This window comes from Lemur catta, chromosome 8 (assembly GCF_020740605.2).
Source record: "Lemur catta isolate mLemCat1 chromosome 8, mLemCat1.pri, whole genome shotgun sequence".
Lineage (NCBI taxonomy): Eukaryota > Metazoa > Chordata > Mammalia > Primates > Lemuridae > Lemur > Lemur catta.
In genome coordinates this window covers 65,395,128-65,422,829 of record NC_059135.1, presented here as the reverse complement: position 1 = coordinate 65,422,829, position 27,702 = coordinate 65,395,128, and the positions used below count along the sequence as shown (strand labels likewise).

At 36.7% G+C, this 27,702-nt stretch overlaps 1 protein-coding gene and 1 long non-coding RNA gene across 3 annotated transcripts in view; one reads left to right on the top strand and one right to left on the bottom strand.

The window, feature by feature from the left end:
* The window catches only part of CCDC148 (coiled-coil domain containing 148), a 223,985-nt gene that overhangs the window by 177,483 nt on the left and 18,800 nt on the right, over positions 1-27,702 (bottom strand). The window lies entirely within an intron of this gene.
* On the top strand, positions 6,134-21,705 carry LOC123643561. Its single transcript, XR_006736835.1, has 3 exons — positions 6,134-6,202; positions 9,974-10,014; positions 21,637-21,705. It is a non-coding gene; the product is annotated as an uncharacterized LOC123643561 (long non-coding RNA).

Here is a 27,702-nt window from a genome sequence, read left to right as displayed (position 1 = left end):
ATGATTTAATGGTTTTCTTTGACAACTCTAATAATGTTTGATATATAAATTAATTCCTTCTATAAGTAATCATACCTTTATAACAGGAACCAGTCAGCATTTTCTGAAGTCTTTTTATTCTAAGAAATTGAAATCTTCATTCATTAAACTAAAGAAAGCAATTACCTTTTTTTTTTTTTTTTGCAGAGATTCATAGGATAAACAATTATTTTTTAAGTGATCATACTGATGGGTAACCAATGACAAAGGTGCCCACCAGAGAAGAAAAATGTCACAGCACTCAAATGTGAGCTCTAGAGCAGGAATGTTGGGCTCAAAACCCAGCTCTGAAGCCTTTGGCAAGTTCCTTATTTTTGCCTATGTTTTTCTATATTTAAATTGAGGAAAATAGGGGTACTTCCTAGAGTTGTTGTGAGGATTATAGCAGATAATACACAAAAATTTCTTAGAACACATCTGGAATCAAAAATATCATCAAAAATATTAGTTATTAATGATACTACAAGGGTAGTCACAAATGCCTGAAAACATGTCCAGAGACTCTGTGACCCTTAGACCCTGATTTGAGAAGCAATATATTAAAATGTAGACACTGCCACATATGTAATCACGTGGCACTAATGTCAGTGTAAATCTACGGGCACAAAAATAGGCACCAAAATTGTATGAATGGACTTAGACTATATATTTATACTCCTCCTTAATGATTATGGTTGAAATAAAAATGCAAAATATTTAAATTCTCATAGAGCACTTATAAACCTCCTAGCATATGTCAGTGGTCTCCACTGTGAGAAACAATTCCTTATAATGATATATTTTTCATTCTCTCTACAACTTGAGGAAATATAAACAGAGACTGAATTTTATTTTAGCCAGGGCTTCTTTCAATTATTTTAAATAATTAAAACAAAAACAATAACAAAAAGAAACAAAACAAAAAGAATAAAAAAGACAAAAGGAAGCTTATGTATTATAGAATTCATATAGAACATGAAAAGATATGATAAAGTTAATTAAGCTGATCCAAGATCACTTCTTAACCCACTTTCTCCTAAAACAGGGCCAGATGATTGCTCTTTCAAAAGCATTTATTCATGTCTTCATAAAATAACTAAAGTAAAACTTTTTCTTCATTTCAAAATAATTTCACCATAGAGCTAAATAAAGAATGCTCTGTAGGACCACACTCTTACCTATTTATTCCTAAAGATGTTTTCTTTGACTGGAATTCATCTTGTTCTCTGACTTCATTTGTGATTATTTTCTCAAGATTCAAAATGTATTTCCAGGACACGTTTCTTGCATTTTTTAAATTTAGCACAAAAATTTAAGTGGAATAGTAAAGATGAAATATCCTGCTCTAAAAAGGGGCTTGCGCCTCCTTTGGTCACTGTAAAATAATGCTATTCTCAAACCTGACTCAGGTCAGGCTTTGCTGTGGCTGGTGGAAGACTAGGAACCTTAATTCAGTGGTCCCCAACCCTTCTGGTACCAGAGACTCTTTTCATGGAAGACAATTTTTCCATGAACTGGGAAGGGGGAGGATGGTTTTGGGATGATTCAATCGCATTACATTTATTCTGTACTTTATTTCTATTATTATTACATTGTGATATATCATGAAATAATTATACAACTCACCATAGGTTGGGGCCCCCTGCTTTAACTGTTCAGAAACAGAAAGGAAAGACTATATTGATCATTCCCATGCTTCAATATGTATGTACCTTTTTACTGATCAAGGTCATTTCTTAGCACTTGTATCAGAGACAATTTAAGTTGTCTGATGATTGAAGGTGTCCCACTTTACAAAAGAAGTTATTTTAAGAACTTCTACCCTATTTACATGCTGCTTGGGACTACAGTAGATATAAAATAACTGCCTTTTGTCCTTATGTGAAAACCTTTTGAAAGTACAAGGAAGATTTAAAACAGCTATGGTTTATATAATCTTGAAACTTACACATTATACGGCTCAATCCCTCCCAGACAGAAAGCTGGAAGGGGATTCTCTGGGCAGAGAGTCTTCACTCAAGACAAAGGGGTAGAAGCACCCAAAGGCACATCAAGACACAAAGAACAGGAAAGCTAAGGGCCAAACAGGCCAGGAGGAGAGTTAAGAAGGGGTAAAGACTGGGCAGGGAGTCCAAGTTCAGAATTAAGGAAATGATACTGAGGAAGAACAGATGGGGACAAAACTAGGAGGGTCAGAAAAGAGTGGTGAGGCTGCAAAGTAATTGCTTAGGGCAGAAATTTTTCAAAACCATCTTAATGGCCAAACTCTTTTGTAAACAAAATTCCTTCTCCAAAATTTTAAACTGGAAGCCAAGAAAGCTTGAAGTCAGTCTTTATCTAGTGACTAGAGTTCTAAGATACACTAAAGCTTAACAGCTGTCATAAGCCGTGTTTCCCACTAAAAGGAACTGGTGTGCTGTGAGCACGAAGCCGACACGCTGAGAGACAGAGGTGGTGGCTCTTTCTGAGACCCAGGCTGAATTCTGCCCTTTCCTTGGCTTCTTTTTTTCTACCTTTGGTGGCATTTTGGAGACAATTTTTCTTTTGCTTAAGGTAGACAGCATTGTAATTTAAAATTCTGACAAATACACTCAGGCAATGCAAAGGTTTGGGAGAAAGTAATTTACTGTTGGCAGAATCCCCCAGCTTCTCCAAGGTTCCCCAGATCAGAAATTAAAAACCACTGCCCTATGAAACAGCTATTCTTTGAGACTTGTCTTTATGGTCAAGCAGAGGTGTAATACGTGGCTAGTGTCAGTGGTGAACTTACACAAACTTTATTCATTCATTTGAAAAATATTTATTGGATTCTTATTATGTGCTAGGCACTGTGCTAGACATGAGAGATACAACAATGAATGAAAGGGACATATTTCCTGTCCTCATGGTGCATATTATCCAGTGGCCTCTTGTGAATTACAGAAGAGCAAGCTCTACTTGTCATTGATGGTTGCTACCCTTTCCCAATAATGCAATAAAAAATATTTGTGCTCAAAATGGATATTCTATATTTATTATGAACATTTAATTATTGATCAACATTATGCATGAAATGCCAACATTACTAGTCTTAAAACATATTAGGTCAGCTTATAACTACCATAAAACCTTAAAGAACATTTAATCATGATGACATAGATGAATTAAACATTTGCTACCAAATAATGAGGCTTTATTTTATTCTACTAGTTACTGAAACTGGTTTACTCTACTAAAACATTGAGGAAATAATAGCTTTCTTTACTACTGAAAACACAAGTATATTGCTAGCTTGTATTATTTATAAAGCATTTAATATTATTTATTAAAAAAATTAATTTTTTTCCTCTATTAGGAACTCAGAACTTCCAAGGACAACCATTCTTCAAATAGTAAAACAATTGAGTCCTATGATGAAATTTTTGGTGCAATATCATGTGACATGGCTTTGAAAGATTCTTTGTCACTTGCGCTGAAGGACAAGGTCTGGGCTTGCAGGGTTACGTAAGTAAAGTTGTAATCATTTATCAGAAAATACCTTTGGGACTGTAACTACACAGAGATAAGTTACTCAGCAATTCAGGTGAGCATTTCAAGCAACAAAGGTAAGGGGCACAACTGGAAGTGTGAAGGGACGAGCACTGGACGAGGACTGAGAAATGGGGTGAAGTTTTAGGGTTAAATCTAAAGGAGAATGAGTCCAGATTCTTCCCTTTAACTGGCAGTATTTTTCTTTCGCATGAGACAGGAAATGATGACCTCAACAGCACATTCATATTGTAGTAGGGTCATAATTTCATTGCACACTCAGACATAAATCTATTTCCTGCATCTGAGTCATCAGATTCCTTCATTTTGGTTTCTCACCTCTAATTTGAGGTTGCACTCAGTAGAATTTCTCTGCATTTTCCTCCCTACATTGGTTTTGCATTGATTTATTCATTCACTTAATATTTACTGAGCATATGCTATATTCCAGTCATTGTGCTAGGTGCTGAAGCTACAAAGATGAAGACGACAGTCTCTATCCTCCAACAGCTCTGCTATTTAGTGGTCTCTAAACTTTATTACATACTCCTACTAATAACTTTTTTAGTATGTTCTATTAATAATGGATATTTATTACAGGTTGACCATCCCAAATCCAAAAATCTAAAATTCAAAATGCTCTAAAATCTGAAACTTTTTGAGCACTGACATGATACTCAAAAAAAGAAAATGCTCATTGGAGCATTTCATACTTTGGATGTTTGGATTTGGGATGATCAATCAATCAATAAGTATAATGTAAATATTCTAAAATACAAAAAAAATCCAAAATCTGAAACATTTCTGGTCCCAGGCATTTCAGATAAGGGCTACTCAAGCTATATTTGTAAATTATTATCATTTCTATTATTATCTTACTTTCATCTATTATACTATCTCAGGGCAAAATAAACCCTTAAGATAATGTTACTAGATAGCAACAGTTGAAATAAATCTATATTTTAAATGATCTTAATCATTTAAAATCTTCTATAAGATGTAATTAGAGGGCTAGGCATGCTGGCTCATGCCTGTAATCACTTTGGGAGGCTGAGGTGGGATGATTGCTTGAAGCCAGGACTTAGAGACCAGCCTGAGTAAGAGCAAAACCTCATCTCTAAAAAAAAAAAAATAGAAAAATTAGCCGGAGATGATGGTGTGTGCCTATAGTCCCAGCTACTCAGGAGGTTGAGGCAGGAGGATTGCTTGAACCTAAGAGTTTGAGGTTGCTGTGAGCTGTGATGATGCCACCACACTCTGGCCCAGGGACCAGAGTGAGACCCTGTCTCTCTCTCTCTCTCTCTCTCTCTCTCTCTCTCTCTCTCTCTATATATATATATATATATATATATATATATATATATATATATAATTAGATTGCTATTATTAGTGTTTTTACTATAATGGGCCTGATGTTGTCAGGGCCACTTCATATATTATCACACACAACCACACACCACACTGTTGCTGGGGAAATTCTCCTAGAGGCATAGAGGAGTCACCTCTGGCTTTTTCTTGTTACCTGTTGTGCTTACATTGTAAGTATTAGCCACAATCCAGGGAGTCTTTATAGGAATACATTTAAGGTACTTGTCCATCTTGTGAAGGTAGTTTCAGTTAAAAAAAAAAAAAAAGTTAACATAATCTGAAAATCCTCTCAAAACCAGATAAAAGTAACTACAACATTTCACAATACGCTGAACATGAGCAAATATGTGAGAGCAAACCTGGAATAACAGAAGAACTGAGTGAAGGTACCGGAATGGATGCATTCATTAAAGATCAGAAAAGCTTACTGTGTTGCTTTAGATTTGCAATAAATGTAAACAGAAGGTCTAACCCTGCCTGGATTGTCCTGCACTCCACATTGAGAAACACCGATCAGAGGAGTGAGCCAGAGACCATGACACTGTCGACTTGCACAATGTGCTGTTGAAGCACAAAGGCAGGTAGCCTAATTTTTCTTGGGGTGGAAGGCCAAGGTGGAGAAAGGTAGGGCAGGTGATGTATAAGGTAAGTCTTGAAAAGTAGGGTGGTTTCATCAAGTATAGGGAAAAAGAGGTCCTTAGAAAACACAGACATTTGAGTCATGGAGGCACAAGAGCAGGATGTGTTTAGAGTAGTACAAGCAAGCAATTCTGTGTGGCTACAGGCTAGGGAGCAAGTGGGCGGCCTCAGATAGAGACAGAAAAGAAAAAAAAGATAAAAAGAGGATTGACAGAAATCTGTTGGCATCAAGAACACTGACGGCTTCAATTTAGAAAAGGGCAGCCAAAATTAAATAGATGAGCTGACAAGAGAGTAGATCACAGAGGTGGATAGTTTTTTAAAGAGAAATCATTGAGGAACATGTCATATTAAAAGACATTGCTGTAGACCAGCATCAGCTTTCGTGGGAACTAAATAAATGAGTCTTTCCTTCAAGAGTATCACAAAGAGCACAGCAGTTCACCCATAAAAGCCTTTCCTAGTGCCAGGTATCTGTGGGTTAGACAAATGAAATTATATAACAAACTTGATTTTAAAGGATGTGACTGCCATTTAGCCTTTAACAGCCAAAGAGCATTCTGAATTCTTAGACTTAATATCCTTCTTCGTAGGCCTCTTACTCTTCAATACCTGTAAGGGACTCAGAGGACTGGCCAGACAGAGAAGTGTGTAATCTTTAAATACATGAGTGAGTATCACCAAACCTTATTCCACTTACAATCACTGTCCACCAGTTTTGAGTTTATTTACAGAAGGTAAAGCATAATTATTATGTGCTAATGTATGCATATATTCAAACACTACTCTTCTACTCCTGGAGAATTGAAAATTTACAGAAAGACAATATATTATACTATACTTAAGGCAAAGCAACTATTTCCATTGACAAATAATAAGGGAATTGACTTGAGGATCCCAAGCTGCATCTTAACTACCATGAAAGAATAAAATGTTTCATGAATGATTTCCAAAATGAAAGAAAAGGAGAAGAAAATAGAACTATTCTGGGATTGCCAAAAAGTTGGGAGAGAGGATTCATGTCCCAAGCAGACATGAGCAAATGCCACAAGGCGCTGGCACAGTAAACATTAAGGGGATGTTTTGGGCAAAGCCGTCTAATAAATAACAGTCAGTACTAAGGCTTAACAGATGCCAGGGAATTCTGAGCATTGAATCACCCCAATTTCTTCTAACTTCTTGCTCTTGCTTGCGGAAATCCCACATTACGGGGGGCTTCAGGAGTAGAGAGAAGGACATGGACAAACCAGGATGTGGAGCGTTGGCCTCCTTTGCTCCCTTTCATGTGCCTCATACCCTCAGTAGGGCCCCATTCCTTGAGGTAATTACAGATTTTAACTCATAGGCAATAAAGCTCGCCTACCTTGTTCTTGCTACACTCTGACAACTAAGAATTTTTTTCATTCACTCTGCTTCAACAACAAAACTCTGTTCTTTTCCTTTCAAAATGAGTTATCTTATTATAAAAAAATTCAAACAATACATAAAAAATCCATCATAATCCTATCCGTTAGAGACAGTTATTTTGTGATTATTTCTTCAGCTTTGTTTTCTTTTTAATTATTAATTGGGTCTGTTCCTTAATCAGAACAAAAAAAGCCATTAATTTTTTTAAAGATTATAGTTTTATTTTAGAAGTATAAAAGATGCTGAAAATCTATTCATAGCAAAAAATGCTGCATTCTTGTACCATAAATATAATGGGATTAAAAGCACCAACCAATAATATGGCTTCATCTACTTGAATGGACCGCTCTAGGCAAAAGGTAAAGTAGTTAACAAATTTGTGTGCCCACTGTCCCATTTCCAAGGTAGTCAGAAACCTGTCCATGGTACAAGGGGCCTATCCCAAGTTCTACAGTCCAGTCTCCCCATCTGAATGGTGACCCTACTTCCAAATGGCCCCTTCCTCCTCCCTGCTGTCCAGGAAAATTCCCATGATCTCAGCCAGTTATTTAAAGGACATAATCTGATTAACTTCATACTAACATGTGAAGGGAGGAAAGATTGCTTAAGGAGGGAGCTTCCCAGGAGTATGCTTGTTAGCACAAAAGAATTTCTAAAGGCTGGAATTTCAGGCTGGGTGATAGAGTGAAAGGGAAGAATTTCTGGTAGGGTGCAGAGATAATTTTGATTAGAGGAATCATCCTCATTGAAACAGAAAATCACAGTGAACACCATGGAAAAGTTATCCCTGCCTATGTGAGTTCTAGCATAATGCAGACTTCATTGCAATATTATGCTGAATAGGCAGGAGAGCTGAGCAGAAAAATCAAGTGCAATGCACTTAAGGATTCAAACCCTATGCTGTGCCTTGCTAAAGAAATGTCTCTGGCAAGTTGTTGCTGTTGTTTTTTGACCTCTCAGACCTATTTCCTCACATGTTAAACAGGGATGCTACAGGGATTAAAATGAATAAAATAGCATATACAAAATGCTTGGCACACAGTAGGTACTTAGGAATAGAATCATGTTATTTATGTTTCAGTCTTTATACAACATTTAATAAACTGGGATCTCCCCAGAGTCTTTTGCTAAGCAATAGTTGACCAAGTGGCTAAGGACAGTTTAGCTACTGATGAATAGGGAACAATGTATCCCTTACCAAATTTTGTCATTACTCATTGAAATGGTTAGAACGTTGCAAAACTTTTCCCTTGAGAGAGATAACACACCAGGCCAAACATGGTCTCCAGACATAACTTTCATAGTGTTTAGTTTAGTTTTTTTATTTGCATTCAGTGTCAATATTTAATGATCAGGAAATATCACATAAAATTCATGTTTCCATCACCTTTTTAAAATTCATATTGTAAAAAGCTTATTCCCTCATGAGAACAACCACTTGAGTAAGTAGCAGCTGTCTGTTTTAGAGAGGACGTACATTCCCTAACAGCACATAGTCCCCACTATTCCCTATAGCACCCCAGCACTGAGGAAAAGTGGTAGCTGCCATTTAACATCCAGCTTACAATGTCATCCTGCTAACTCTGGGCCCTATCCACTAATTTTCATTTCCGACCTGGATCCTGCAAGCATTTGAGTCAGTGACCTCTGCCCCAAGAGCTAATTAATGCATTCAAGAATATATACCGGTATATTCAGGTTCTGATCAGCCAAACCTGGCTTTGAATACTGATTCTCCAGATTACTAGTTTTGTGACCTCAAGCGAGTTTCTTCACCTGTAAAGTCTCAGTGTCTTTAACTCTGCAAGAGAAATAGTAACAGATTTATTTCACAGAGCTGTTGTGCAGTTTAAACAACATGTGTACAGAACTTTCCCTCATACTTAGTCATAAAAAGGAACAATAAATATTAACTACTACTAAGACAATGACAACTACTACTACTATTATTATTATTGCTTCTCCTACTACCACAATTACTACTAGCAGTACTACCAAAATTACTACTAATATTAGTTGAGAAGGGTAAAAACACTTGAAGGCTTTCTTCAGTCTTATTTCTGCTTTCTTAAGCTGGAAATTGAAATTCACTTGGAAAGCCTAAAGGAACACGGAGGCTTTGAGGCTTTCAAAAGTGGGAAAGAGCACTTGCTATCTGCTGACCATGAGAACAGGAATGTAGGCTGCAGAATGGAGTGAGAGAGCCCCCACTCTAGAAGGCAGCAAGACCACTAGCAAGCCAGACCCACACTCAAGCCCAGGTGAAGAAGGTCAGAACTTGTCTCAAAATCCCAGGAAGAAATATGTTTCAGATGAACCAACCCAGCAGAGAGAACTAGAGCAGGGAGAAGATAAGACCTCTAAAGACCAGAAGCTGGAACACCTCAGAGGGGAAAGAGAAGCATCTACCAGTTGGTACTGACTCAGGGAATATTAGCCTTTTTCTCAGGGAATGAGGGCTGGGCAGGGTAAAGGAGAAGATGGCAAGAATAGGGCAGATTGGAGTTCCAGGGCAGACCAACTCAGACCTCAGCTAGAGAGCCAAAGAAAAGACTAGTAGAGAAGGATGACCATGTAGACAGTGAGAATCCCATGACATGTGACTGCACACAATCTGAAATTACTTCTCCTTTGGGCTTCCACAAAGTGAAGAAAAACAACTGGGCTGGGTATTTAATGTACCTAATAGCCCTCAGGTGGGACTTGTATCATCAACACAACAGCTAACATCTGTCTTTTACAAAGTACTTTCATAGTTATTATTTGATCCTGGACTAGTCAAATGAAGTGTTATTCTTCTATTTTACAGATAAAGAACAAAATGATTAAGTCAACCGCTTAAAGGCAAAAAACCAGTTAAAAGGTGAAGATAGCTAGAGCTTAATTTTTCTGAAACCAAATACTTTGCACTGTTCACTGTACCATGTCCAGAAATTGCATTTTGTTAACCATGTAGTTCCAGGTTTGTTTTTTCTTTATAATTTTCCTTACTTGCTTAAGGAAGTTTTGTGGTTTGTTTTTGTTTTTAATGCAGATCTGCCCTGGTTGATACAGAAGAAAAAAATCAAGAAAAAGGTATGTCAAAACCTGGACCAGCGTAGCTAAAGAGATCAGTTTTCCTGGCGGGGGGGGGGTGTCACCAACAGTCCGAACTACAGATCAAAGTAACTCCAATTCCACCACTACTACTCCAGCCCCTAGACCACTACAGTTGGGGGTTATAATGTGGTAACATTTCTACAAGGGATTTATAATAAATTCATCCAAAATATCTTCATTCTCTCAATGGATACATTAATCTTGTATTTTTCTGGTGGAAATGAAGGATTGCAGCCAAGAAGAGACTTTAAAAAGTTGTAGAAAAATGTAACTCAAAGGAACATTCTCTGCCAGGATTTGGAACTTGCCTATTTAGATAGTATAACTTTGCCAAGGTCTTTCCACTTAATATTATGCTTTCGACACTGATTAAAAAGTAAAATGTACTATCTCAAACTAGGGGAATACCTTTCTTGGGGGGAAGGTCATGTGATTTTGTTTTAAGAGTTTTCCAGAGCTGAGAATAGAACACGTCTCTGGGGTTCCCAGTCCAGTGAACTAAACAATGTGGCTTCTTCATTTTTAATTGGTCTGTTTTGAAATGAACAAATCTTAACACTTCATCAAGCTAAGAAAAGAAACAAAGGGAAAGGAACAGTCTCTTAGGCCAGGCAAAAAGCTGAGAAAGGTCTGAAGATGCAAAAGCTGAAGTCACCTATATGGCTGCCAAGTTAAATTGAATCAATTGATTCAGGTTTTTTTTTTCAGTCAAACAAAACCCACCACAAGTCTTTTCTTTCTTTTCTGACCCAAAGCCTGCATTTTGAAGTTGCACAGTCAAAATATCTGTCAAATCCAACAATATACAATAGAGTATATCTTATGGAGATGTTATTTCATAAGATAGAGATTTAAGAATCCAGTTTAGAAGTTTGTAAGACTGGGCTTTCAAACAAGATATGCACACGTAGACACACACACACACACACTCACACACACTCACACAGCATATAGACACCTTCTCTCCAGAAGGCACAAAAGGTACTCAAACACTGGGCTGGGTGCGGTGGCTCACACCTATAATCCTAGGACTCTGGGAGGCCGAGGCGGGAGGATCGCTCAAGATCAGAAGTTCGAGACCAGCCTGAGCAAGAGCAAGACCCCCGTCTCTACTAAAAATAGAAAGAAATGATTTGGACAGCTAAAAATATATATAGCAAAAAATTAGCCAGGCATGGTGGCACATGCCTGTAGTCCCACCTACTTGGGAGGCTGAGGCAGTAGGATCGCTTAAGCCCAGGAGTTTGAGGTTGCTGTGAGCTAGTGAGCTAGGCTGACGCTATAGTACTCTAGCCGGGGCAACAGAGTGAGACTCTCCCTACAAAAAAAAAAAAGGCAAACACTGAGGGAAAGTACCTGCAACACTATAAAATATCTATTACATCACCCATTAAAGTATGTATATTTAGAACTACTGACCTTTATATGAACTAAACAATAAAGCTGTTCACAAACCTGACAGAGAGCAGCTTTTCCAAAGTGAAACAGTGAACCACTGTCCCTAATGTGCCCATCACACTAAACAATTAAAATGGCATTAGTACAAAATTTAAAAAGCCTTTGTAACATAACACTGCCAAGATTATTGGTCCTGTCTCAAAAACACACACACACAACATTGTTTTGCCTTGGCATTTATTAAAAAATAAAAATAAAAGGAATTGATTTATTTAGTTGGTAGATGAATAGGCTGAATAAATTCAAGGCAATCAAAAGAAACTCAGTAGTCCCAGCTCCACAAGCTATTGCCAACCTAACTTGGGCATCAGTGGCCACAGACTAGTCCTCATAACACAACAAATATACAGCTATTGTATGGATCCAACAGGTCTGAATTCAAGTCCTAGCTCCCCAGCTACTAGCTGCATGGCTTTGGGAAAATTACTTAACCTCTCTTAGCTTCCCTTGCCTTTTGTAATATAGCATTATAGAAGAATAGTTGCCTAATGAAAGAGTTACATTATAAGCAGTAATAAAAGAAATCATACATGTAAAGAGCTTAGCACAGTGCCTGGTATAGAGCAAATGCTCAATAAAAGCCTTTATTATCATTGAGAAATCTATATATAGAGTGACCACCCCATTTATCATTCAATCCAGGGCATTTCTGAGGTTAAAAGGAGGCTCTATTAGCAATATAGTGACAGCGATGTAAGATCACCCTAATCATGGTCTATGCAGCACAATCTGGTATCACAGAATGCTGGAGACTGGGAGCAAGATTCTAATGCTACATGACATGAAACACAAAACCATGTTAGTAAATGCAGATGCCTAGCCACCCCTGAATGGAAATGTTAGCAATGAGGGAAAGGGCTCAGTGAATTGAAAAGTCCTAATTTTGTAATTAATTGATGATATGATCATACCAGAGACAATTGTTAGTATCAATTTTTCTTCAGCATTCTAAATTTAAACAGTTCAAACTCTTACAACATCACTTTACACAAGACTTTGAAATTGCAAGTTTTTAAAATTTGCATTTATCATAATATTCTTAATCGTTTCTTAGATCTGCATACACTTTCCCATGTGGTGTCTTTAGCACAGCTTTTATGCTGGCAACTAAACTAATTTAAAAATTATGAAAAATAGAACAGCAGTTATCCAGATCATCATCCCAGAAAGGCAGTAACCTACACAGTGCACCAGAGCATTCCAGTCACTCCAGAGGACCAGGCTCGCTCCCTGATGACCTTAACTCAAGCACTGTGTTTCCAGCAAATTAGCCAATCCATTCTTAAAACTTCTAAGGGTGCCATCAATTAATGTTTACTTAATGTCATCCTGTTAATTTTGATAACTTTATGGAGATCTTGTGAATCTGTATGTAGATAATTTAATGAATTCTCTTTGCAAAGAAGTTACCAACTAGAAAATGAGTCAGCAGCAAGATTAAAAGGGCATTATGGGAAGAATTTTAAATTTTTGCCTATTTTTGAAAGAAAGGGAGAAAAATAAGAATATGTATTTGTGTTTTATTTTCACTAAGAAACACAGAAAGGCTTAACAAGAAGCTGCTAAAAATGATTTCTTATGGGGCCAGGAGGAACAGGGGAAGAAGGATGGTGTGGTCACACGACTTCTCCTTGTATGAACATGATGCTGACATCATGTTCATTTCGAACCGTAGTATTATATATTCAAAACATTAACAGAATTTAAAAATTGCCTATTTTAAGAAAATAAAAAGCCCTACAGAGGCTGTCTTGAACCTTCAAACAATAATACTGAGTTTAAACACAAAGGAAGATTATGTGTTTCTACCTCTCACAACTATAAGTTTATAGCTCATTATATAAACATATTGAACATCATATATTGTCACTAATAAATAATTACTGAATAACAAATAAATAATAATTAGTAAAATATATGATGTTCAATAATTAGTTCAACACATAATGTTAATAAATTGTCACTAATAATTACTAAATAAATAATTAGTACAATATATGATGTTCAATAAGTCTAAATGAAGGAAATGGGTTAGCCTTAATTAAGGACAATACAAACTGACACAAATAAAGACACAATTCATATTTGATCATCAATAACTCATTGCCCAGATTTTCACTGATTTTGCAAAGGGAGATAGAAACAGAGCAAAAGCTAAAGAAAATATTAGAAATATATGCAAAATATTTTCAGCTTAATCATTTAGGTGAATAAAATGTGTTAGGTGTTTGGTTAATTAGCATTAAATATTAAAGAACAGTTCAATAAGATTGAATTACAGTTTCAAAATTCCCCATGTAAGTTAATGAGTTACCTTATTTACATATTTCATATTTTGTTATAGTAAACACAATAGGAATTATTTACATTAATTGCATTTACTGGATAGTGCATTAATTGGATATTGTGATAGTTTAAGTCATATGGAAGAATGGCTAGCATTCATGAATATATGAAACGTGCATATGAATCATGTGTGAACATATATGTGTATGTATACCTGAATATGGTGGGTTCCGGAGCTATTTCTATGATTATTTGTGAAAACATAAAAATTACAACTAGTTTCTGGATGTGAAAGCAATCTAGCTGAAACTTCTACCTCCGTATTGATTGCCAAGGTGGTTCTGTGTGATGTGGCTGGTTGAACCAACAACTCCTTCCTCTTTGATCTCTCCACGTGCATCTCTCCCAAACCTGCCTGCTCTGTGACCTTTCTACCCAGATTCACATTTACTCAGATAGTTTTAATCCTAGAAACAAATCATAATATTGTAGAAGCTCTGGCTTGTAAGAGACCTGAAAGGTCCTTAGCATATCTGAAGGCTCTCCACATCCTCCCAGGGATGGCAATGGTGGGAAATGGGCACTGAAATCCCAACTCTGCTGTGCCAGCCCACATGTCCTGGTGGGGCTGGATCTGCATGTTTCTAATTTGAACAAAAGTGTCCTGTGGGCTAGTGTGAGCCCTGAGCCATAATTTGACATGCAGGTGAGAGATTGGTCCTTTTGTTTTCTCTAATACAATTCCCTTCAGAGTGAGGCATAAAATACTACAACATATACTTTCAGGAAGTCATTTTCAAGTACACACTCCTGAGGTTACAGCCAGGTAGGCAGATTACATTTCCACAGTGTGATCCATGAGCCCAGTTTTGTCTAGATTAATACGTGTGGCTTGTTTCCTGAACTCTCTCTCTCTGTCTCACGTCTCTCTCCCTCCCTTCTACTCTCCTTTCTTTTTCTCTCAATATTTCTCTTTCTACCCTTTGATCTCACCCCTAAGACCTTGAAGAAAACAAAATTCTTTCTGCCTGGGTTTTTGATACAATCCTCAAATTCGGGTTGAAACAGTTCTCTCTGCAGCCATCTGCCACCCAAGCTGTTTTCATCCCTCCCTGAGTTCTCATTTCTAAAAGGAGGGAGGGATCAAGGGCATATGCTGCCGGCTTCTCTAAACTCACCCCTTTGACTCCAGTATGCACTAGGTTTTTTCTTGCTGGCTTCTGGTCACCTCCTTCCCCAGGTATCTTCTTTCTTGGAGCACACATCTATCAGGAGTCACCCTTTCTCAAGGTATCTGTCCCTCTATTATTCCACCAACAAACTGTCAACTTCTTGCTCTTTCTATAAATAATATCTCCCAAAACTAGAGTTGTGTCAAAATACATGAGATTTTTTAATGGACGCCCATTAAAAAGCAAAAGAAGTACTTCTTAAGCAAAAGAAGTACAATGGCAATATATGTCCTATTTAACTGGAAAGACAGGTATATACAGTCAGAACACTGAACGGGTTATTAAATTTTTCACAATATGGCATCTGATAAAAAAAATTAAAGGTAAAGTTAAGATACTTAAATATAGAGCAAAATTAAAAATAAAATGGACCTCAACTGAAGAATAGATCTTTAAACTTGTCCATGGCTGCAGTCCATTGTTGTCAGGGTAGAAGCCCTGTAATTATATGCAAAATTTGTGTGTTAATTTTCCTGGGGAGAGATCACACAGATTTCATCAACTTCTCAGAAGGAATCTGTGACCCAAATAAGGTTAAGATATTGAAGGAGAGTCAGTGACTAAAATATTAAAAGAAACTCACTCTAAGTAATTCATAAAATTATCTAATATTTATTCTATTTTATGTGCAAATATAAAGTCTTTGTCTAATATTACAAGGGTTCTTTCATTGGTAGGAGCCCAAGCAAGTTTTTTAAGCCTCATTCAAATTACTTCATACATGAGTAAGAAAATGTGAAAGTAATTTTCTCAGCTTTATTAAAGTATAATTGACAATAAAAATTGTAAATATTTAAGATGTACAACTGAATGTGTTGATATATGCATACTATGTGAAATAATCACCATAATCAAGATAATTAACATATCCATCACCTCACATAATTATTTCCTTTTTCTTTTTTGTGATAACACTTAAGGTATACCTTTTAGCAAATTTCAAATATACAATATAGTATTGTTACCTATAGTTACATTGCTGTACATTAGATTTCCAGAATTTATTCATCTTGCATAACTGAAACTTTGTACCCTTTGGTCAATATTTTCCCATCTTCTCCTCCCCCAGTCCTAGGCAACCACCATTCTACAGTCGGCTTCTAAGAGTTTGACTATTTTAGATTCCACATATAAGTAAGATGAGGTAGCATTTGTCTTTCTGTACCTGGCTTATTTCACTTAGCATAAAGCCCTTTGGGTTCATCCACATAGTTGTAAAGGACACAATTTATTTCTTTTTAAAGGATATTATTCATATATGTACATATACATATATATCACATTTTCTTTCTTTTTTTTTTTTTTTTGAGACAGAGTCTCACTCCATTGCCTGGACTAGAGTGCCATGGCGTCAGCCTAGTTCACAGCAACCTCACACTCCTGGACTCAAGCGATCCTTCTGCCTCAGCCACCCAAGTAGCTGGGACTACAGGCATGTGCCACCATGCCCAGCTAATTTTTTTTTTCTATATATATTTTTAGCTGTCCATATAATTTCTTTCTATTTTTAGTAGAGATGGAGTCTTGCTCTTGCTCAGGCTGGTCTTGAACTCCTGAACTCAAACAATCTGCCCACCTCAGCCTCCCAGGCACATTTTCTTTATGCATTCATCCGTGTCAGATATTTAGGTTATTTCCATACCTTGGCTATTGTGAATAATGCTGCAATGAACTGATTCCATTTTGGATAATACTCAGAAGAGGGATTGCTGGATTATAACTTAGCTCTATTTTTAATTTTTGAAGGAGCCTCCATACTGTTTTCCATAATGTCTGTGCCAATTTACATTCCCACCAACAGTGAATAAGGATTCCCTTTTCTCCACATCCATGCCAATATTTACTTATCTTTTGACTTTTTCATGATGGCCATTCTAACAGACGTGAGGTAATACTTCATAATTATTTTGATTTGCATTTCCCTGATGATTAGTGATGCTGAGGAACTTTTCAAATACCTGTCAGTCATTTGTATGTCTTCTTTTGAGAAATGTCTATTCAGATCTTTTGCCCATTTTTTGTTTTTTTTTTTTGTTTGTTTGTTTTGTTTTTGCTATTGAGTTGTTTGAGCTCCTCATATATTCTGAATTTAATCCCTAGTCAGATGGATAGTTTGCAAATATTTTCTCCTATTCTGTGTGTTGTCTCTTTACTTTGTTGCTTCCTTTGCTGTGCAGAAACTTTTTAGCTTGGTGTAATTCCATTTTTGTCTATTCCTGTTTTGGTTGCCTGTACTTTTGAGGTCTTGCACAAAAATTCTTTGCCCAGACATATGTCCTGGAGCATTTTCCTCTGGGTTTTTTTAAAGATGGATATCTGTTTCCTCATATTTGGGGAATTTTCAGTCATTATTTCTTTAAATAAGTTTTCTGCCCTGCTCCCTATCTCTGTTCTCCTTCTGTGACTCCCATAATTTGTGTGTGTGTGTGTGTGTGTGTGTGCGTGTGTGTATATATGGCTCACTGAAAGGTGCCCCATAAATCATGAAGGCTTACTTCACTCTTTTACATTCTTTTTTTCTCCTCTGACTGAATAATTTCAAATTACTCATCTTCAAGTTTCCTGATTTTCTTGTGCTTGATTGAGTCTGCTGTAGAAGCTCGTTATTGCATTTTTCATCTCATTCATTGTATTCTCTAGTTCCAGAATTTCTGTTTGGTTCTTCTTTATGTATTCTATTTCTTTGTTGAAATCAATTTGTTCATGTATTCCTGATTTCATTAAGTTGCCTAACTGCATTCTCTTGTAACACACTGAGCTCCTTTAAAACAATTATTTTGAATTCTTTGTTGGGCAATTCATAGATCTCCATTTCTTTGGGGTCAACTACTGAAAATGTATTCTCTTTCTTTGGTGATGTCATATTTCCCTGATTCTTCATGTTCCTTGTAGTAATGTGTTGGTGTGTGTGCATTTGAAGAAGTTACTTATGGTCTGGCCCCCATGGGGGAAGACCTTCATCTGCTGGTAGCTGTAAGGGTGCTGGCTGGGTGGAGTGTGCAACAGTGCTGAGTCCATGGGTGCACAATGGCACTTGGTCTGAGTCACAGGTATGTATAGTAGTGCTGGTGCTGAAAAAAGTGCAGTGGTTCCATCTCTGGGAAGCATAGAGGCAGTTCTGGTTCAGGGTGGTGCAATGGTGTGAGCTTTGGGCAGCTCTGTCAGCTGGGATCTCATTGACAAAGACTGTGGGGATCCTTGGCTGCAAAAGCTTCAGGTCTGTGATAGTGAAGACTTCTAGGGTCCTCCTGATCTCCTTTTCCCCTACAGGGGGAGGTTGCACCCAACAGGATTCCTTTTAGCACTGAGATGAAGTGGCCTAGGGGATGGAGTAATGCAAGTGAAACGCTTCCTACACTTTTCTCTGTGCCCATCCTCAGTTTTTGTGCTCCCTGGGTTGCTATAGCATTTTAATTGTACTCTGAATCTCAGAGCTATTTTCATCTGTGGATATTAAATAATTTTTTTGTGTGGAGGGGATGCGGGATGGCACCTCCTAGTCTGTCATCTTGCCAACATCACTCCCATGAAGATTTTCTTGAAAGTATCATTTCCTAAACTCCTTTCATGATGTGAATCATTTGGGGTGCTTGTATTTTAAAAAGGAAGATTTCTGGGCCCCACTCCACAAATACTGAATCAGAATTTAGAAGGGAGAGGCCTAGGAATTTTTCAAAAGGGTTATCCAGATTATTTTTATCAATAGGAAACATTTTATGGAAAACTTCCAAAGTTGTTACTAATGTTGTCTTTGTTCATCACACAAAAACAAATGGCTAGAAAAGGAAAAGAAGGAATCCATGCCCTAACTTTAACAAAGCAAAAATACATGTAAGGTTGGATTTCCTTCTGAAAATTTGAGTAATACAATTGATTAATAAATTATAATAGTTTAAAACATTTTAATCTTTCTAGAAATATAACAAGTAGTAAAGTTAATTTTGTAATTCGTATATAATCATATAAAAATTTTACAACCCAAACAATTTTTCCAAACCAGGAACTGAAATAAACTTGAAAATATTTGCAGAAAATGCATTTGAGTCTAGGAATTTCAGGAGTTCTCATGCCTACAGTATTAAGAAATTATTAAAAGAATCTTAACCTAAAAATCAAAATGTTAAAAGAAGCAGCAAGGGATCAAGTAGTTTCTCTCTAACATATTATTCCATTAAATTAATAGTTTTTTTACAAAAAGAATGTTTTTCTAATGTATTATAAATCACCCCAGAGATTATTTATAATGGTCACTTCAATGCGCTGGCCCAGCTAGTTTACTCTACAGTGCCATTTTAATAAAAACATACTGGGGGGAAATTTCTTTTTAACTTAAACCATTTAATTTTAAAAATTAATGTAAGGTAAAGCCATAATCAACTGAGCAGTTATTTGATTAGTATCTACTATAAGTCTGCCTCTGGGCTAGCTACTAAGAGTAAAGTGATGAGTAAGGAACAATTCCTACCCTTAAGGACCTATCCTGCTCTAGATAATTTTTTTCTTCTGCTTTTTTTTTTCTTTTGAGTGAAATAAATCAGGTGATTACAAACTTTTTCTGTAAAAGGACGGATAGTAAATATTTTATGCTTTGCTGGCTATTCTGTCTCTGTTGTAACTACTCAACCCAGCTACATAGCATGAGAGTACCCATAGCCAATATGTAATCTAAAAAGCATGGTTCCAATAAAACTTTATTTACACAAACATGCTGCTGGGAAGATTTGGCTCTTGGACTGTAGTTTGCTACCAGTGGACTAAGTAACTTATGAGTGCTTATTTAATCTTTCAAATTTTTATCATATCTGCCTTCCTAAAATGTTTACACCAGGAATAGTGAAAATCAGGTTATTAGAAAAAAGAATTATAGAAAAAGCAGGGTGAGAGAAACCAAAGTTGTTAAAGGAGGGGAGGTAGCAACACGCAAACAGAAAGTGATTCATCAATAAAGGTCAAGTTCTAAAGAGGAAGTTTGAAAACTTTTAAAACGTTTGTGTAGTAATAGTAATAATAAAAATGTTATACTATAGAATAATCTATTTCCATGTAAATATCATCTTCATAGCGCTACCTTGCTTTATAAACAGACATGGTAAAGAACTAGACATAATTATACAAGTAATGTACAATCATTTTTTAAAATTAAAAATACAAACTAGCACAAGGAAAAAAAATTAATTAATATCTCTTTTTTTTTTTTTTTTTTTTTGAGACAGAGTCTTGCTCTGTTGCCCAGGCTAGAGTGAGTGCCGTGGCATCAGCCTAGCTCACAGCAACCTCAAACTCCTGGGCTTAAGCAATCCTACTGCCTCAGCCTCCCAAGTAGCTGGGACAACAGACATGTGCCACCATGCCCAGCTAATTTTTTCTATATATTTTTAGTTGACCAGATCATTTCTTTCTATTTTTAGTAGAGGTGGGGTCTCACTCTTGCTCAGGCTGGTTTCGAACTCCTGACCTTGAGCGATCCACCTGCCTCGGCCTCCCAGAGTGCTAGGATTACAGGCGTGAGCCACCGCGCCCGGCCTAATTAATATCTCTTTAAATCCTATCAAACCAGAAACACTACTGAAAAAATTTTCAAATATGTTAAAGTGCTAACTCTTTAAAGGATGCTTCTATAGCTTGAAGGAACAGAGAGCTTCATTCATTCATTCACTCCCCAAGTTCACATTTTAGAGTGCTGAATTTGCTCAAGTGGGGCAAACTGCAGTGCTCACCGCCCAGTAACCTATAGCCACAGGAATAATGTGTGCAACGCATTGTATGAGGAGCTTTCTGGAGATCCCTTCCCTGAATCCTTCCCGCAATTCCAGAAGGCAGACACTATTATTATGATGTTCATGTTAAAAATGGGAAATATGAGGCACAGAGAAGTGAAATAATTCACCCATGGTCAAGCAGCTAATCTGCCAGGATGATGATACAAACCCAGGAATTCTGTCTCCATTATCCATTCTCTGAGCCTTTAGAACTGCTCTTAAGGAAAAATAAGTACATACATATCCTATCGTGTAACCCTGCTGCCAGTATCTGGACACTCCTTGCTTTCATTGTGACAAATATGAATGTGAAAAGTATAAACGTCTCTGCCACCCATGAAGAAATAATGGTAACAATGCCATAATTTGCAATGGTTTGGTAACTACTATTTACTGAGTTAACAGTAATAAATTTGGGTCCATAGTTTTGTTTCTTAGGGCCACAATTTAGGTGTCTGAATAGTCAGTTGTTCTTAACCTTCTTTGGTACCCAAACACTATGCAAATGTGACAAACACTACAGATACTTTCCCCCAAAGAAATGCAGATAAGCATAGTGTGGTGGCCCTAGAAGTATACCACTCAGATTTCTTTCAATACAACTGTTGCTGGGAGCAGAGCTGATGGATTGCCCCAGCTGCTGTCTGGGGCAGTGCTCACAGCACTTGCCCTAGGGCTACTGGGAGCCAATAACTAAGCATGGCAGAAGTACTAGTGCCAATTCCTTTCTGCCCAGTGCAGGATACCTCCAACAAGAAACTTTTGCATGGTGACTTCACATCAGCTTGAATGAGACTTTCTTAGAACTATACTGTAGTTTGAGGCTTCCTACTCAATCCTTCTTTCCCTGTCTCTTTTCACAGATGCCAGACCTGCATTGTGGTCTCCAGGCTCTTGCTACCTATTTCTGCTCTCTCTCATTTATCCTCCATATTTCCCCATAAATCAAGCTTGTGTAATTCTGTCTTGATGTCAGTTCCTTGGAAGACCTAAAATGATAATCACAGGTATATAAAACATTACACACCTTTTCAAAGAGTTATTGGAACACCAAAGCTCATTTGTGGATCCCCCTTGGGGGTGTGAGAACACCAGGTTAAGAACTTTAGCAGATGGTACAATGAAAGGCAATTGAAAGACAGATACTAAGTCAACATTTGCATCATTCTGCTCTTATAGTAATAAACATTTGGCCAATGATTTAAAAAAACATGTATAATACAAATCTAAAACAATTAACTATGTTTAAATTCTGGTTAAATTACAGCAATTTACTATTTTTTAAAAATAAAATAGAGGCCAGGAGTGCTGGCTCACACCTGTAATCTTAGCACTTTGGGAGGCTGAGGCAGGAAGATCACTTGAGGCCAGGAGTTTGAGACTAGCCTGGGCAACATAGCAATATCCTGTCTCTACAAAAGTTTTTAAAAAAATTTAGCTTGACATGGTGGTGCAGGCCTATAGTCCTAGCTACTCGAGAGGCTGAGCCAGGAGGATGGCTTGAGCCCAGGAGTTTGAGATTGCAGTGAGATATGATCACACCACTATACTCTAGCCCTGGTGAGAAAGTGAGACCCTGTCTCAAAAATAAATAAACATATAAGTAATCAAATAGAAAACAATATGAGCCATAGAAATGCTATAAAAAAATTTTTTTTTAGTGTTTTCCTAAAAATTTGTTTTCTGGGAGGAACACTGGACTCTATAATACTGAAGCCTGAGCTCAAATCCTATCTTGCCCAGGTTTGCTGAGTAACCTTCTACAAGTCACTTATCCTTTCTGGGTTCAAATTGACATATCTCTAAAATGAAAGGGTCAGACATGGTAATTTCTAAGGAATCTTTCAATTCTAAAATTTTATGGTAATATACAGTTTTCTCTGTGGCATAATTCAGTCTCAGGAGGGTAAAACTCTAAGGCAAATAAAACTTCACTTACAGGCGGGGCACGGTGGCTCATGCCTGTAATCCTAGCACTCTGGGAGGCCAAGGCGGCCGGATTGTATGAGCTCAGGAGTTCGAGACCAGCCTGAGCAAGAGCGAGACCCCGTCTCTACTAAAAATAGAAAAAAATTATATGGACAACTAAAAAAATATATATAGAAAAAAAATGAGCCGGGCATGGTGGCGCATGCCTGTAGTCCCAGCTACCCGGGAGGCTGAGGCAGGAGGATTGCTTGAGCCCAGGAGTTTGAGGCTGCTGTGAGCAAGGCTGACGCCACGGCACTCACTTTAGCCGGGGCAACAAAGTGAGACCCTGTCTCAAAAAAATAAAAAAATAAAATAAAAAAATAAAACTTCACTTACGTAATTTCAGAAGAAAATGATGGTAACATTAAGTTTACTTAAAGTCCTTAAGATCTGGTCCCTCCCCCCTTTTCCAACCTTACAAACTACTTTCTAGTAATATCTCTCTTTTCCTGATACCTCCCCAAGCTCATTCCTGCCTTGAGGTATGGTACATTTGTTCGGAAAGCAGTTCTTACAGTTTTTCAAAGGGCTGGTTCCTTCTTGGTTCAAATGTCACCTCTACCACAAGACCTTATATGACGGTCCTTTCCAAAATAACACTCCCAATCCTCAGCTGTCTTTATCAGAATACCCTGTTATATTTTCTTATCAATAATTACCACTATTTTGTTGGTAAGTTCTCTTTTTCCACTAAGATAGAAGCTCTATGGGGCAAACATTTTGTCTGTTTTGTTTATCATATATCTACTAGAATGATGCCTGGGATGTAGGAACTACTCAATAAATGTTTGTTAATGAACAAATGAATGAGTGAATTAATACATGCATACTAACAGAAAACATACATTTTAACTTTTAGAAGAGTGAAAGGAATTATAAAAATCATCTCCCCTTCCATTTTTTTTCAGGGTCATACAGAAACAGAATATAAACTTGGCTTTGTGTGCTGCATTTCACAATTAAGAGAATATACCATCCCAAATGTAAGCCAGAAGTAGCATTAGGTTTAGCTTTGGGCTGGGTTTTTCTGTGGGAGGCCAAAAGAATTGTATGGTGATCAATACCAAGATCATGTTCTATCTAATTGAGCTAACAGGCTTAAATTACTCAGCTTTTAATATTTGGAAATAAGCAAGCATCAAAATAATTCTATTGATTTCCAAAGAGTTAAAACTCACAATGTCTAATAAAAAAGTCATCAAATAGCTCTATGAAAATTTAATTACTATGGAAAGGTTATATTAAGAATGAGTCATAGAAGTTTAAAGAAACCATTTTTTTTACAAGATAATCTTGTAATTGTATTTTATGTTATAAAGTCCAAGGAACAGACAAATGTAAATTCAATTCTCAATTTTCCATGATTAAAAACAGGAAATAGCTAATGAAGAAGTAGCAGAAAGTGTATAGGTTTTGGACTTTCAAAGATCCTGGTTTTGCCACTTACTATGGTTTTGGGCAATTTACTTAATTTCTCTGGGTCTCAATTTTTTAATTTGCAGAATAGAATTACTAATTCTTATATGCTTGTTTTGAACATTTGTGAAACTCTAAAGCACTGAAAATAGAACCAGGGACATATGAGATAATAAGTGGCAACTAAACTACACAGGAAAAATGAGTCGACAGCATAAGGCTATGCTGATCAGGAGTAAGTGTGTGAGAGGGACTGATGTCAGAACCACGTCTACAAACCCACTTCCCTCACTAGAAACTGGATACTTTCCCTGCCTTTGTGAAAATATACAATATGTACAGTTGAAAACTGGAATATTTTGAAAGTAGGCTTTTTTCTCCTTAGAAAAACAAATTGCAAACAGGAACCAGGAGGTGAATTTTTTAACCATATTAAAATAAAGAAATAATAATTTGACTTCACAATGAGCGTTTACCCAAAATTAAATTTGTCTATGCTATTATTTTCAATGAAATAGGAACCTCTTATTTATAACAGGCCATAAATAAACTGTCATTCAGAATAGATGAAATGATGATGCACATTAGGTAACAATTCATAAAGCACTCAACAAATTTTCATTTAGGAGCTATTATGTTCACAATTCTATAAAAATAAAAAGGCAATCATTGAGTAATACATTCATCCATCCATCCATTCAAAAATATTTATGTGGTGCCTAGTGCTGAGGACATGCATCTCATTTTCACTAGGGGACAAAGTAGCAGTGACATAATCAGTTTTTTACAATTATGCATAAAATATGTCTGTAAAGGGACAGAAAATTTCTTGAAGAGATGACATGCACAGAGATCTATAGGAAAAGGTTGGGATTTAAAGGCAAGAAACGATATTCCAAATAAACAGAGTTGCATATGCTGAGATCTTATGGCAAGAATGGGGGCATCTTCCAAGTATTGAAAGAAGCCAGTGTGGGTGGGAAACAAAGTCAGGGACATTGTGATGAAAGCAGCAGCAGGAGAGGCAGGCAAGGGCCCAAACATGTAGAGTCTTTTAGGCCTTATTTAGGATTAGGGTCTTTATCCTAAAATCAATAAGAATCTATTGAGGAGATTTAAGGAAGGAGGCGATATGCTCAGATCTGCATTTTGGAAGGTCGTTTTAGCCTGGGGTATCAAGAACAGATTTGGGTGGAGGATTAGAGGGGATATATAGAGGCCACATAAGAGACTACTACAATAGATAAGATGAAAGATGATACTTAGCCTGCACTAATTCAGTGGCAATGATGAGAAAAAATGGGGTCAAAGGATTTTTTAAGAGGTAAAATTACAGAACTTACTGGTGGAGAGAATATACAAGAAGGGTCAGGGATGGCTGGGGAATAATGGAAAGGAAACTGTCCAAGTTCTCTCCTTGGTATCTTACCAGCACTACTAGGTGGAGTGGAGGTATAATTCACTGAAATATGAAACACTGGAAGAGGGCCAGATTTGGGGGCGGGTGTCAGGAAAGGTAAAAAGATCATAATTTTATTAACTTCACTTTGTGTTACCTTAGAGATATTCTACCAGGCAGGAGGATTTACAGCATATAAGAGAGATCTAGGCTGGAAATAGAGGTCTGAAGGTCCTTGGTGACCTTTAATGTTATAGGTAAGATTCCCAGGAAGAGAATATGAGATAAAATGAAAAGGATACCTAGAACTAAGCCTTGAAAAATCCCAAAATATCATGCCCAGGTAAAGAATGATGAACTAAAAAAGGGATCTTAAAAGAAATGGCAAGAGAGGAAGGAGGAAAATTAGATTAGTATGGTATTCAAGAAACCAGTAGTAGAGAACATTTTTAAGAAAGAAGGAGCCAACTACATCCAATGCATAAGCGCGTGCGCGCGCACGCGCACACACATACACACATGAAATGGAAACTGTTGAAAGGTTTTTCTGAAGGATTAAGGTAGTAATAACCATATTAAGAATACAAACCAGACTTCTGATCATGATGGAGTATCAAGGACCAGGCTTACCCTTCCACTATAAACAACTAGAAAACCAGACAAAATATATGAAACTCATGTTTTCACTTATTAGAGAACAGACAGAACATGTTTGTGATCAAAGAAGAAAAAGAAACAAGTTGGGCAAGACTCATGATTGCCCTGGCTTTCTGCCTGGAGGTATATTCTAGACCATGCAAAGCTTGAGGAGTCAGGGAAGTTAAGGTATCTGGAAGCTGTAAAGAAGAGTTCCAAAAAAGAGCTAAACAGAAAGTCAGCTCCATAAATCTGCATATGGTTCTTCTTGAGTCTTTGCTAAATACTGGAAAGGTGTGTGCACAAGGGAAAAAATAGTACAAATTTCAACAAAAATTGAACAGGAAGATGAAAGCTGAGTAGTTTGCACAGGGATGAAGATGTCTGACTTCTTACTGGTTAGAGTAGAAAGTCTTTGTTAATCAGCCCAGTTGGCAGAGACTCCAGAAGCTTATACCTTAGTAGAAGGGCTAAAATTTGTTAGGGCTACTCAGCATTCATTCTACCAAAGCTTAAAAAACAGCCTCAACCTTATCTACCAAGCTTAGCTGCCTGCCAAAACAAGTCCCAACTCTAATTTTTAAAAAGACAGAAAAATTCAGGCACTTAGCAATATAACATTTACAATATCCTGTATGCCCTCAAAAAACACTAGAAATACCAAGAATCAGAAAAAAGGTTGACCAGTAAACTAAATAAAAATCAGTACATAATAATGGGTACAAATATACAGTTAGATAAAAGAAAATTAGAACTGATATGCAATAGGTCAGCAGGAAGGCTACAGTTAACATTAATCTATTGTACATTTCAAAATAGCTAGAGAGAATAATCCAAATATTCCTAGCATTAAAAAAAGATAAATATTTAAGGTGATAGATATCCAAATTACCCTGATTTGATTTTATGAATATATAAAATTGTCACAGGTATCCTAAAAATATGTATATCTATTAAGTATCAATTTTAAAAAAGCAAAAAAAAAAATAGGAATAGAAACAAATACAGAAATGGCAAAAACAATAGGATTAGTATTAAATGACTTTAAAACAGATCTAATAAATGCTATATGTATGATCAAGGGCTTAAAAGAAAACATAAATGTAACGAAGAAAGAAAGAGATAAAGAATCAAATGGAATTTCTAGAGATGAAAGAAATAGGTGAAATGAAAATTTCATTGGATGGAATTAATAGAAGAGTTGATACTGCAGAAGAAAAAAGTCAGTGAACTTGAACAACAGAAATTATTCAAAATGAAACACAGAAAAAAAAGGCAAAAAAATTATCAGAGCCATAATGATCTATAGGATAATAGCAATACAACAAATATACATGCAAGTGGAGTGCCAGAAGAAATTGGAAGCAAGCACACAAAATGAAATAAAATACAGAGACTTTGTAAGGAACAACTAACACTGTCTTTGTTCACAGACAGCATACTTTACCCATAGAAAATACTATGGAATCAGCCAAAAAAAAAAGCTACTAAAATTAATACATTAGTT